Genomic DNA, 14,879 nt, shown 5'->3' with positions numbered 1-14,879 from the left:
TAGATTTGTGGTTAGCTTGCGAGATTTTATTGATTTTTGGTTAGATTGTTGTGATTTTATAGAATTTCCATTAGCTTGTGTTTTTTAAGATTTTTGGTCAGATTATTGTGATTTTATAGAATTTTAGTTAGATTGTTGTGATTGTGTAGATTTGTGGTTAGCTTGCGAGATTTTATTGATTTTTGGTTAGATTGTTGTGATTTTATAGAATTTCCATTAGCTTGTGTTTTTTAAGATTTTTGGTCAGATTATTGTGATTTTATAGAATTTTAGTTAGATTGTTGTGATTGTGTAGATTTGTGGTTAGCTTGCGAGATTTTATTGATTTTTGGTTAGATTGTTGTGATTTTATAGATTTTTAATTAGCTTGTTGTTCTTTTACAGGTTTTGGTCAGATTACCGTGATTTTATAGGATTTTAGTTAGATTGTTATGATTTTATAGATTTGTGGTTAGATAGTGAGATTTCATAGATTTTTGGTTAGATTATTGTGATTTTAAAGCCGGAATGGTAACGAGCGAACTACAAACAACGTTTGATCAGGGTTCCTTCAGACCTAGCTAACAATTGAATTAAAGATTAGAGGGTAAACAATATGGCTATAGGTCCATGGGGCGGGTGTGTGAACGCGCAGTTTCCGATAATCCTAGTCAGCCTAAAATAGTCTTGAAGACCGAACAAGCGAAGATTATTAGACCAGAAAAGACAGGTCCAAATTATAAACAGCATTTTAATTTTTTTATTGAAGACGGGGTGGTAATGCGCCTTATGTGCAGTTTCTGATCATCCTGGTCCGCCTTCTCTCGCTGGTTTTCCCAGAGTAAAAGCTAAGGGGAAAACTGTTTCTTTATTTACAGACTATCGACGTCCATCATCAGTGGAAATTTGATAAAAAAAATAGGCGAGTCTCATAACAAAATACATTTTGTGAGATTTCTTGTAGATCTCTAATGGTTGAGAAATCTTCAGTGTAGTAATTTTCGATCATACTGGTCTGTCCGTACTCGATGGGTTTTTTTCTATGCATACCCAACACAGTGCAGACCAAACAAGCGAGGATGTTTCAAAGGCAGACCAGAATGATTTCGAAGGCCAAACTGCAAAGAACAATTAAGATTTCCGCAAACCAAACATATACCTTGGCGTAGCGACCAAATTGTAAGGTAAAAGGTTTGACCTCTGGGTACGTCGCTGTATTTAGTTGCACATTGTCATACATTGCAGTTCTTCATAAGTGGACGTTTAAACAATCGGCGATCATAAACTTTAGGTCGGATGTCAAACTGTAATTCATCCAATGGGGTACACCATCAAGTCACATTACAAATATGATTTCCTGAGGTCTGGCGTCGATAAATCTGCGGTTTTGTCGTTTCCGATCATCCTGTCCATCTCACCTCGCTGGCTTAGTTAATGTCCAAGATGGAAACGATCAAACAACAAACTGCGTTTCCCCAAACCTAAGCACCTTTTTAGATAATGATCCACTGATAGGGTAAAAGCCGTTAGACCAGATAGCTGTGTCCTTTTGTCGTATATCAAACAATTGTCTATGTACTTGACTCGTATCGTAATGTATCAATCTGAACATACACAACATCTTTTGCCGAAATTACTTCTTGAGGTCTAGAGAGGTGAATCTAAGGTTTGGTTGTTTCCGATCATCCAGTTCAGTCTGTGTATATCAACCAATTAAGAATTAGTAAACCAGAATGTAAAGGATCATATTATCAGATTCTTAATATCCAACATGATCCAGGCCATCGCCATGGTAGTTGAACCAAGGTGCGGTAATAGCTTCTCCTTTCGTTCGGATATCAAACAGTTAACCCAGTGCCAACTGCAAAATAACATCATAATCAATCTGCCATAGCAGACATTGGATGAAATGTTTTTAGATCTGGGGGAGGGGACTTGCGATTTGGTTTTTTCTAGCATCCAGGTCTGTCTGTTCTTTTTGCATATGTGCATTAACCCACTATGAAAATGAAATGCAGAAACAAGTCTTGCAGACCGAACAAGGTAACGATCAAATTATAGGGTAAAATTTGTATGACTTCTGGGTCCTTCGATGTCTGTATTAACAGACGACGGTAGTTCTTTTGGTAGTTATAAGGTTGGTTAAAAGGCAAGACTTTCGCAAGTATATTTTAGAATATCATTTTGATTTTTTTGTAAGATCAAGGGGTTGTATGAAGCGACCGGAATGATGCGTTGGGAACGTGTTTGAATCAGTTCGGGATTAGTTGTACGAATGTATTTGAACCTCCTCTAAGCGGCTTTACATCTAAATAATTCCCCGACTCCACGGCGAACAAGGCGTAAACTAATTCCTCCGGCAATACATCCAAGCGGATTGTGGTAATAATGTCCCGGGCCGAAAACGTCGCCGTTCACTTCATTTACATCCGGCATTGTTCACGATAAGTCCCAGCGAACAGAGCACGAGGGAGGCCCGAGTACTGTAATCGAACCTCCGACAAAATTACAATAGATTCATTATTGTTGAACAATGGGAGGTACAAATCGTACCGGCTCCAGGCGGAAAAAAACAAACAGTCATTGTTGTATAATCTAAGCGCCAGGCTACTGTTTAAAACTGACAAATAGACCTAGTAATAGACTTGAACGGTTTTAAATTATGAAATCGATCAAGATGTGACTCACAAACGAGGGACGCACTCACATAAAGGACTCTCTATTTCCTAAAGTCACAGGCTACCGAAAGAAATCAAGGATCGTTTGATGTAATGTTTTTTCTTCCTTATGTGCCTTTCGCATCTGATCATTGCTCATAAATAAATGTCCTTTCTAACGTCCGTTATCATATTTGGTTTCACGTCAATGTCCTTTCAGGACGAAAGATTTATAGTTATTTCAGTTTTTAGCGTGTTCGCGAGAGTCGATTTGAAACGGTTTATTTCAATCCGTCCTGACCTTCGACCCTATTCACTATTGAACGCCGAATAAAAATTTAACTGGTTTTTAAAGGATAATTGAATATTCAGATTGACATTTATTTTTATATTGAAAATCACCGAACAATCATCAATATGTCATAGCTAATTGAAAACGTTATCGTCATTTATGCTACTAAGGACGAATCTTACAGGATACATGAAAGGAATGTTTTAAAAATTAGTTATTTCTTGGATAACCGAATAAGAGTGGAAATCCTTTGAAATAATTTAAATTGGATTGCAAACTGTCTCGACAGAAATTTTAGACAATTTTCTGTAACCTCAGAAAGCACCTCGTGATTTTTTAACTTTTCTAAAAAAAAAAAGGATTTTTTCTGACTTTTTAACTTGAATAGGATAAAGTGAGTCAATTATAAAAAGGCACTTTAAAAAAACAATAAGAACAAACGGTAAGTACAGCCATAAACATTATAAATTTAGACTCCAACTTGAAAATTATGAACGTTTAGAGGTTTAAAGACAGATTTGGAAAGATCTAATGATTTATCTATCTATATATCCATAAATTTATTCCGTTTGTCAAAAATGTCCAAATTTAGTGGGGGAAAACTTATTGAGTGGGTATTTCATGGAGTCTGTTAGGTAAGAATATGCAATTTGGTCTTTCCAAATCATCCTAGTCCGCCTGCTCTCGCTTATTTGTCCTGGCGATTTCGTATTTCGCATTAACAATCATCATAACTTAATAATGGTAAAACTGTTTAGATTGCCCTCGTCATCGTCAGATATGTTACGTTTCAGAAGAAAAGAAAATGATGTTGGAAAAATGATTTGTTTCTTCAATAATAGAACTATTTTATGGTAAATCCATCGGAATATTTTGGTTGGCAAATTGTTTTAGGATAATAATAAATTCACTAATTTCGTGGTCCGCTTGATCAATTAATGTATTACAATTAATTAAGGTTTTTAGTTGAGATAAAAAAGTCAATGGCACGAGCGGGATTCGAACACACGATCTTCGGCTAGATACGACGCTGCTCTACCACTTGAGCTATCGTGACCTCGATCCACTCGGACACCAACCTCTTATCTCAACCACACCTTTTGAGTTTTCCCTCCTTTTTGCCATTTTTTTCCCTATCTAGCCGAAGATCGTGGGTTCGAATCCCGCTCGTGCCATTGACTTTTTTACCTCAACTAAAAACCTTAATTAATTGTAAGATAATAATAAATTTGGCCAATTTGGCTTATCTTTGTGAGTTTACATGAGCACTTTGCGATCGTTGGCAGTTTCCAAAAGAATTTTTTTTCGTGATATTAATTTCATTATGCTAGCGAATGAAAAAAAAATACATTTGTAATTTAACATTGCCACCAAATCAACGGCCAAAAGAGGTAAATATAGCCTAGAATCTTATTAAATTAATGTAAACTTATTTGAATTAAATTTTAGAAAATTTTGTATGTTTAACCCAGGTTTCAAACCATCTGCGACGATGGTATATTGCCTGTAACATAGTAAAAGTAAACAATTCATAAAATATAAATTTATACCAGTTGTCCAAAAATTTTAAATTTACTGGAGCTTGTGAAATTATTGTGAGTTTTTTCATGTTTGTTAGATAAAAATGTACGGTTTGATCATTCCAGACGATCCTGGTCCGCCTACCATCGCTTGATTTCTCTGGCGATGCGCTTTCGTTTTTCGTTGTAACAATTATCTTTTAATAGGTTATATAAAATTATTCACCTGACCTCGTCATCAGCAGATATGCTACTAACAAGGAATCTTACACGAGGAAGAAAAAGGATGTCTAAAAAATAATTTATTTAATCAATAAGCAAACGATTTTAAAGAAAATCCTTCGAAATATTTTAGTTCTTGGCAAATTGTTTTACGTTAATAATCAATTTATTGGTTTATCTTTATATGTTTACATGCGCACTTTGTGATTGTTGGCAGTTTCTAAATGATTTTCTTTCCGTGGTATTAATTTCACAGTGCTAATGAAGAAAATACATTTAAAATTTCAGATTGCCCCCAAATCAACGTTCATAAGAGGTAAATATAACCTAGAATCTTATAAAATTGATTTTAACTTATTTGAATTAAATTTTAGAAGATTTTGTACGCTTAAGGACAGGTTTCATTGCATATCACCTGTAACATAGAAGCGGTAAACAATTCTTAAAATACTTTATAATTTTTTCACTTTGTCAGAAATGTTCACATTTACTGGAGGCAAGCTTGTAGAATTATTGTGCGTTTTCATGTTTGTTAGGTAAAAATGTACGGTTTGGTCATTCCAGACGATCCTGGTCCGCCTACCATCGCTTGATTTCTCTGGCGATGCTCTTTCGTTTATCGTTGTAACAATTATCTTTTTTAATAGGTTATTTAAAAATGTTCACATGTCCTCGTTATCGACAGGAGCTGCTAACGAGGAAATTTACAAGATGTAGGAAAAGGATATCGAAAAAATAATTTATTTAATCAATAATTTGGCTTAAATCTACAAGTTTAAATGCTCATGTTGATTGTTGACAGCTTTTAAAGAACATTATGTTTTACGGGATATTAATTTTATATAAAACATGATGCAGTGTGAGCTACTATATATAAAAAATAAATTCAGAATTGCCACCCAATCTACGTTCATAAGAAATAACCACAGCCTAAAATCTTATATATTTAAATTTAAAAATATTTTAATTTAATTTTTTGAAACATTTTGAGGTTAAAGAACAGGTTTAGAACCATCCACATATTGTCTGGAACATGGAAGGAATGAACCAATCAAATAGTACTTTATAAATTTAGTTCGTTCGTTAAAAAAAATTCCAAATTATTGGAAATCTTGTGGAGTTATTGTTGAGGGTATTTATTGGAGTCTGTTAAGGATATACAATTTGTTCTTCACATATCATCCTGGTCCACCTAGTTCGCCTTGTCAGTTGTCAGACGTGTTTCAGAATTTTTTTTAAAAGCATTAGGTTCGTTTGTTATTTTACCTCAAATACATCGATTTTTTTAAACGTTTATACTGATCAAAATCATGGATAAACAAGCAAGAATAATCGGGACCAGCCTACAAAGTATTATTTCTACCGACAAGAATTATTATAAAAATAAAATATAAATTCAGGGTTAACTGTATTCGAATAAATGTATCTGATTTTTTAAATGTATTGAAAAAGAATGGATAAATTTAAATGTAAACTATAAACTATTTTAGGTAACTTTGGTTTAAAATAACCCTTGTGCCTGTCTAAAGTAGTACAGTGGCTAACAGCAACCGAACCTAGCTATACAGGATGAACTTCTGCCCCCCATATACACTTCATTTCTTGTCCCTCAACTGAGGCAAGTATATTTTTATTTTTTGTTAGTTTCTCATGAACCAAATAGTTTTGTTCTAACTCCCCAGGATAGCAGGATAAGGGTAGGGACTTAACTGTTTCAATAGTAATATACTCAGCGATTGAGATTTTAAGTTAGTTTTTAATTTGGAGCAATTGTTCCCAAGCTAGTCGCAAAAACCTTTACTGAATATTATTTTTCGGATGTACAAAATCAAATTCCACTTCTTCAACCAATTACCAATTTATTTATCATGTTAATTATAGTAAAAAATTGGAACTATTTCCAACAAATAATATTGATCTGTTATTAAAGAACGATTCAGACAGGTTCAAATTGAATTTTTTGCTAATAACATCTGATGCTCCAAATCAAAAACCGTTTGCGCCGATGAATTCAGCTTCAGAAAATATTTCAAAAAATGTACATTGATGAGTATCTTTGCTATTTGAAATAGTTAAGTTCAACTTAAGTATCCCCGTTATCTTGGAAAGCTAGATCATTTAGCACATGAGAAACTAGAAAAATAAAAATTGCCATTCCTCGGGGTTGTATTATCTCGCGATGTAGCGATGTAGATTATCAGCCGGCTAATTATGCTCTTAGTTATCGGTGTTGTGGTCAAGATAAACAGCAAGGTTTATGTTTTATTGCCAAGCTTTCCACGGTAAATTTAGTCATTCCCAAGGGGCTACAATGACAAAAACGATTAACAATAAAATTATTCAAGAAGAAATACACATTTTGACTTACAAAAACAATGTCCTAAGTTTATAAATATTTATGAACATGCGAAAATCACGTTAGAAGAAACAAAATAAACGCATGCCATTCTTTCTATGTACAATATCACTCGAAGAAAATAATAGGCCTGTTAGGTGACCTTATTACATAATATCCAACGCACTAATGTAAAATTTCCCTATAAATTTTTAATAAATAAATACATAAATAAATGAATAAACACTATGTACATGTATTTCTAGATTACAATGTATTTTCTAAAATTATTATTTTTTGTTAATCAATTTGAGTAAATTGTAATAATATTATTGTAATCAGTTTTCAAATTGCAAGTAGAATTTTTTCATAGTCTACAATTTTTGTGTCGTCATTATTTGCCTTAAACCATTTGACTAAGTTACTTCTTTCAATCAATTAATTTTTCCTTCTATATAAGGTCTTGGTTGAGATAAAAAAGTCAGTGTCACGAGCGGGATTCGAACCCACGACCTTCGGCTAGATACGCCTCTACTCTACCACTTGAGCTATCGTGATTTCGATCCTCTCGGACACGAACAATTGACTACGAAAACGTAAATGTTTTAAGGTAAATATTGACGACATAAAAATTGTAGATTATGAAAAAATTCTAGGGCGTAGATTATTCAAAGAATCTATGTATGTACAAAAACATCACTTGCAATTTGAAAACTGATTACAATAATATGAATACAAGTTACTCAAATTTATTAACAAAAAATTATATTTTTAGAAAATAGATTGTAATCTAGAAATACATGTACATCTCAACTTACAAACGTTTGAATTTTCCCTCTTTTTGCCATTTTCAAATGTCGTGTAATCGGATTGGATTCTCAGCGACTTATGAAGTGTTCACGGGGAGCTGTTTAGTGAAGTTCTTTTACTTTTTAAATATTAATCCATTTACGTTTTCGTAGTCTATTGACCAGGGTACTTCTTTCAATCAATTAATTGCCTTAAGCCAGGAACACACTTACCCGATGCTACGCCATGCGACGCTACCCGATGCTACCCGACGCCTTGCCACGTTTTGGTGGGGTGCACACGTCGCGTACAGTCCACAGCGTATCACAATAATCACTATCACAATCGCAACGCATCTTTTATTCTTAATGAACAAAACTTTGTAATAAATTGTTAGTTACATTTTATGAGCACAACCATCTAATAAATTGTTTGTTAAACTTAATTGTTTTAAATAATGTTACTCCTAACCATCATAATTAAACAATGTTTATAAAAACTTATGCATTTTTTATCTCGTTTAATTTGGTTTACATTAAAATAACATGTTGTAATTAATATAACGACAAAATTACATGTACTTAGTTTGAAATAAACTTAAAAAAATATGAGTGTCCTGTTCCGATGCTACCCGACATTAGAAAATGGTGAAATTTTACGAGCAAAACTATGAAATAAATTGTTAATTCAATTTTATGAGCAAAACCGTGTAATAAATTGTTCCAATTTTAGTATATGTACCGCCGAAGCAGTACAATAAATTGTTAGTTAAATTCATTATATCAAAAAATCGTATTCCGGTGTTTTGATTAATTTTCTACCAAACCATTAAAATTAATTTTTTAAATAAAAACTAATTAATTTTTAATCACTGTTAATTTGGTTTATATTAAAATAAGTATGTTGTAATTAATATAACGACAATAAAACACGTAGTTTGAATAAATATATGAGTGTCCGGTTTTTTTTTGTCTTCGACTGTACTCGATGTGACCCGACGAAAATCTGGACAGTGGGGATCGTAGAGCGTCGGGTAGATATGCACGGGGGTAATGCAACCTTATGGAAAATCAGAATTTGGATTTCCGTCGGGTAGCATTGGGTAGCGATGCACGGCGTATCATTGGGTAAGTGTGTTTCTGGCTTTAAAGTTGTGTTCGTGTTCAATTGAATGTTTCGACAGTCCCGTTCCCGATCTTCTATGGTCTTAATGCGTTCAGGCAAAAATGTTTTTGTCCGACCTTAGTACACAGTCAAACCGTTAAAATCAACACAATATACAACTAATTAACCTTTTTATGTACGGTTTTTGTTGAAATGAAAAAGTTCGTGTCACGAGCGGGTTTCGAACCCACGACCTTCGGCTCTAACCACTTGAGCTATCGTGACTTCGATCCACTCGGACACCAACTCCCCATCTCAACCTACAACCTTTCGAATTTTCCCTCGTTTTGCCATTTTAGCAGTGTAATGTTCGAATCCCGCTCTTGACACTAACTTTTTCATTTCAACCAAAACCCAACATAAAAAGGTTAATTAATTGAAAAAAGAAATTCGTTCAATCAGACCACTAAATATAATGTATTTAACAATTACGTTGGATATTTTTCCTTATCTTTTAATTGTGTAAAAAAAGTCCTATTTTGTTTTCAAACTTGTAAACATATTCGACATTTTCTATTTTTCTTTTTAGCAATTTATATAGTTTAGTTGAAATTTCTTACACATATGTTAATGGGGCTATTTTATATTATTAGGTACATCATAATTAACTTTATTAGTTATCTACATGGGAACACTATCGTTCAACCTACTATTTAGTATTTTTTATACAAAGATTGTGGATATCCTTTAAATATTAACATCTCAATCTTGAGTTTGTTTTTCTCGTGGAAAATCTCATGACTTATCTTCAACGACCTATCAATTAAGTTCATTATTATGTTGATTTTCGTTTGTAAATAGTGCGAGGAACTGTAGTGAAGTAATCTGTTTGAACAAGTAGATTTTGGTACAATCTGTAACCAAATTTTTATTATACGTAATCATTAAGTAATCTAAGTATGGTAATTTACCATTTTATTTAACTTCGTGGGTAAACACTAATTTTAGGTGGTATGAGTTAAAAGTCTGAATAACCTTATCTAGCTCATTCGTACTTATAATTTAAAACAAATCGTCAACGTATTTTATCTATGGACATATCGTCAATACTCGAATAATCTGGTCGTTTTGTCTCTTGGGGTAAAACACGCCCCGGTTGAAATTGACCCCGGCGGCGGCAGATATCGTTTCCGCCCGCGGTTTCCCGGGGGCGGTTCGCGGGTTGGCGGATGGTTTTTAATTAGGTGGAACTTTTGAGTTTTTCCGAGAGATACCGCCACCACGTTACCACCGAAGTTTTATAAAGTGCGAGAAGCACAGGTGTCTCTCGCCGCCTGCTTCCACCGGTCGGCCGATCGAGTTCGCTGACTTCTGCCCTTCCTTCACGACGATCGGTCAAAGAACTCTGTCCTTCTTTGACTCAAAATTCCAAAAACTAAATAAATATATTATAATCTTAAGGAAATCGCGTACCACCTCTACCCTGCCATAGTTTCAGCGACTGGTTTAACTGATGTTTATTTAACAGGCAATAAATTCTATCCAATTGATTTTTTTTCCGATAAAAGAAAATTCTGCCCTTAATTTGTCTTATTTTTTTATATATAAATATTTGTTTAAGCTATGTTTTAAATTGGGAATATGAATTAGACATAAACACACTTAACCCTTAATCCAAAACAAGGACAAAGGATTTTTCATTGTTTACTTTTTCCGAAATTTAAACTGTTTATTCAGTCTCATTTGAATTCTGAAGTAGTTTAGTTTTCGTCTTTGTTTTCTTAATTTCAATTTTTAAACTTAAAATGATACTTAGTGCTGATGATGTTGCGCGAGGTGTGGCAATTATTGATGATGAACGTTCCATGACCAGAGACGCCGTTAGACGTTTTTGAGAAACTGGGTCCTACCATAGAAGGCCCGGACACTGGAGGATAACAGAACCAAAGGATGGCCGTCGGAAAACGAAAAATGTGGTTGCTAGAAGTGCTTATAATCCGCAGTTCTGTCATTTCCGACCATTTTTGCCAACACACCATTCGTTTTTTGATCGGTCAGTTACGTTTCGGCTTCCTGCCATCCTCATTGACATATAGATCCAACATTAAACATAGAAAGAAGCAAAATGCATCGGAAAGCTCAATACAGCCAATTTGAGCATATCTTATTAGAACATCTTCACAGTGCTCCAAGACTGCCAACAGTCCTACTAACATTTTAGTACTTACAAGTTCTAGTTCTGCCGTTTATCAGTGGGCTTCGGCATTTCACCATCTTCAGAGACACAGAGAACCAATACTAAAGACAAGCCTAACTACATCGGACACACCAAAACAGGGTAAATACATAGACTAAAACGATAGGAAACGTTCAAAATGCAGTAAATAATAATGTACTAAATTTAGTTCATTTCAAATTATCCGCTACAACTGAACTGACTGATGGGAAAACAATGAGTGTTTATGGAAATTGTCAGTAAAAAAGAATAAATTTGGGGCGATGAATCTGTTTGATTGTTTGTAATCGTTTTCGATGAGCTTACTGTGGATGTATGTCAGACGCGTTTCAGTTTTCTGCCTTCCTCAGCGATACACTTAGCTAATTATAAAGATGACTAGGCGCAGAAATGTATGTAACAGAATAAAGCAGTGAATATGCGCAGACGAAAATTATTGTAAACGATCAAACGCTAATAAAGAACAATGTACTAAATTTATATGTGGCGATTAGTGACCGTTAATCGATAATTATTCAGAAATCTTGAGATGCGGTCTGGTGTGATGTAGGTTTCAGAAAAACATTTTCTTTATCGTGCCAACGTTTCGATCTTTATTGAGATCATCTTCAGGGCCTGGGATTTACAAACATTGTTTACATTTAACAAATACATTTAGGATGTGGATTGAATATAAAAAATATATTTTGCATTATAAATTCACTTTTCCACAATAAGTACTAAATTTAGTTCATTTCATATTACGCTCGAAAACTGGACCGATCAGTGGGAACTGAATAAGGGTTGATGCAAGTTTATTGACGTTAACAATTAGAAAAAAAATAAAAAATAAAGAAATAAATAAACATTAAATTACATTGGATTAGCAACGTCTACACTAATTTAGTGTGTCTAACTTTAAGGATAAATCCCATGAATAAATTCGCAAAACTCTTTGCGCTTTGGTATGTATGATGGTTTTTTAGTTGGTCAAGGATATAAGTACGGAAAGAAGACGCATACCAAAATGTGAAGATATCGAAATGCCGAAACGCGTCTGGCAGACCAACATAGGCGTACCGGTTTTGGCCAAATTACAGGAAATTTTTTATGATAATTGCAATTGTATAGTAAGTAGTGAAAAATAAACAAAAAATCATTGATGTACTATATTATTTCTAATAGTGAATAATAAATGTAACTGTGATATGCTGGATAGAAATTGGACATATCATCGTCACGCTTAAAACTGATCATTATTCATGATCTAATGAATTTTTTTTGCTTCTTTGATTGGTGAATTGATAGGATTATCAACTTCAAGAGGTTTTTACATGTAAAACAAAATAGGAACCCGGCGCGATGCTGGGTTCCGAGAGGTACGTTGGTCAATGACGGCACAGGTGCTCACGTGTGACTCTTTCTCGGGAACACCTGGGGCCCAGCCGGACATAGTTGTAAATTATGTAAACATTAGATCGTATCTTAATATTTACAGCAGTCCTATACGGCATTTAGTGAGGGCAGGGGGTGGTGGATAAGGGTGGCCGCATTTGAATATCTCGGCTTATATTTATATTGTACGGCGTACCAGAAATATTTTATGCGTGTATCCTTGTTTATATAAATAAGTGCATTTAGAATCGCATTCTTTCTCTTACTCCACATTTTCCTTATTACATTCTTCTCACCTTATGTTAAAAACGAAGAAATGATGTTTAGGATTTGTGCCCTGAGTTGGATTTAATTGAGATATGAGAAAAATCGAGATCTTGTCTGAGACGGCTTTCAACGACGGATCTCACATTTTTCATCGTGGTTTCCTCCGATCGGCCGGTAGCATACGTTTAGAAAGGCGATAATCCACTCGCCACCTTTCCCCCTATCACGTCCTCCATCTAGATTTTATCGCAGTCACGGTGAAATATCGTGAGAATATTTACGTTTTTGCGGATCTGTACGTCCTCTGTCTCGATGCCAATTATGGCCCTTGTTCAGACCCGGCTACAAGTCTCGGCAGTGTTGTCAACCATAGAATAATGCTTATTATTTATTGTAACCTGAAACTGGGATGCCGTTATGCAAATTTGTTTTTCGCACCGTAGATTCATCCAGCTACTAGAAAAAGAGTCATAGCTCTTTTTTGATAAAAGGTGAACCCTTAAAGTAAACAACCATCTTCAACAAACCAAAATCGGCATTATTTTTATCAACAAATCAGCATATTAAGATATATATTTTATGTTCAAGCTGTCTCAGACATACCCCTTTATCTTAAAAAAAATTATCCACCCTTCTTCTATTTTCAAATGACATATTCTTCATCATAAATAATTATGTAAATTGTTGTTTTTCTGAAATTGCATGTATTTAAGAGCATGAATTGAAAAAAAAAATTGAATATGGCAGAATTAGATTAGGAGCACATCCTGGCTGCCTATGCTAGTTTATATGACTTTTTCCAATAAATATCTCACCAAATTCACCAATAAACAATGAAGAAAGGCCGACTGATGGCTGATGGAACAAAACAGCGAGCGAGCTTAGGCGGACCAACATTTATTAAAAACTACCAACGTATATGTGCACACATAAACTGTGTATATATATATATATATATATATATATATATATATATACAGTCCAGGTGATGATCACTTAATACAACCAACACCAGGAAAAAACAAAAAACCAACAACGCACAAATAATAACTGACAATGGAAATAACCGCCACCAAGACCGACCAACAAGCACGGAGACCACGCCCCCTAACGCAACGCCCCCAGCGACAAGCGACGGACGCAATACTATATAAACCCTACTCAGACTACGTGACAGACAGTTCTTCACTGAAGATGGCGTAATACCGAAACGCGTTTGAATAACTCATACAAAAAACTCGCGAGTGAAGACAGACCCAGTAGTGCCCGTGTGCCAGTTCAACATGAGTTCGCCAACTCGCGGACCAAACCGCATCATTTACTAGTCCGTGAATGCATCCAAAATCTCCAAAACCTGGGGAAACACAACAACCCGATGATATCTTGGGTGCCAGGGCACGGGGAGTTTTGGGTAACGAGAAAGCAGACAGACTGGCCAGAGGAGGATCTGCAAGACCATACATAGGCCCCGAACCTATCCTTGGGATAACAAAACAAATATAGAATCCTCCATCGCAGAATGGATCCAAGCAAAACAAATGGAAAAATGGATAAACTTTAGCGGTACTAGATATAGTAAGCGTCTTATGAAACACCCAAGACTGACAAAAGCATTGCTGCAATTGGAGAGGGCCAAACTCAGAGGAGTGGTAGGACTACTAACCGGTCACTGGTATCTGGGAAAACATCTACACAACATGGGTATATACAGCGATGACCCCATTTGCAGATTATGTAATGAGGAGGAGGAAACAGCCACCCATATCATCTTCGACTGCGAAGCAACAGCTCAAGGATGTTCAACATAACATACGGAAAAGACTTAAGGAATCAAATTGCAGCAGCAACACTCAATGACCTGATACGTCTAAGAAGACGGATTGAGTCTATTGACTGAACTAAGGAACTAGGAAGGTACAATAAGCCAGAAGCAGTGCCTGGGGAATACAAACCCTGCTTCCTAGCATCCTTTCCACCACACCATGAGACACGTTTTCTTAGGATTTATTTTTAAACACATTTTCTTATACCAATTCCTTCCTACAATATTTGGGGCGTTTTTGCATCTGCTTTGTCAGAGGGTCGTCGAATTTCAATGATTGTT

Source organism: Cimex lectularius, unplaced genomic scaffold (genome assembly GCF_000648675.2).
Source record: "Cimex lectularius strain Harlan isolate CLEC.00 unplaced genomic scaffold, Clec_2.1 scaffold42, whole genome shotgun sequence".
NCBI lineage: Eukaryota > Metazoa > Arthropoda > Insecta > Hemiptera > Cimicidae > Cimex > Cimex lectularius.
Note: the sequence above shows the minus strand (reverse complement) of the source record.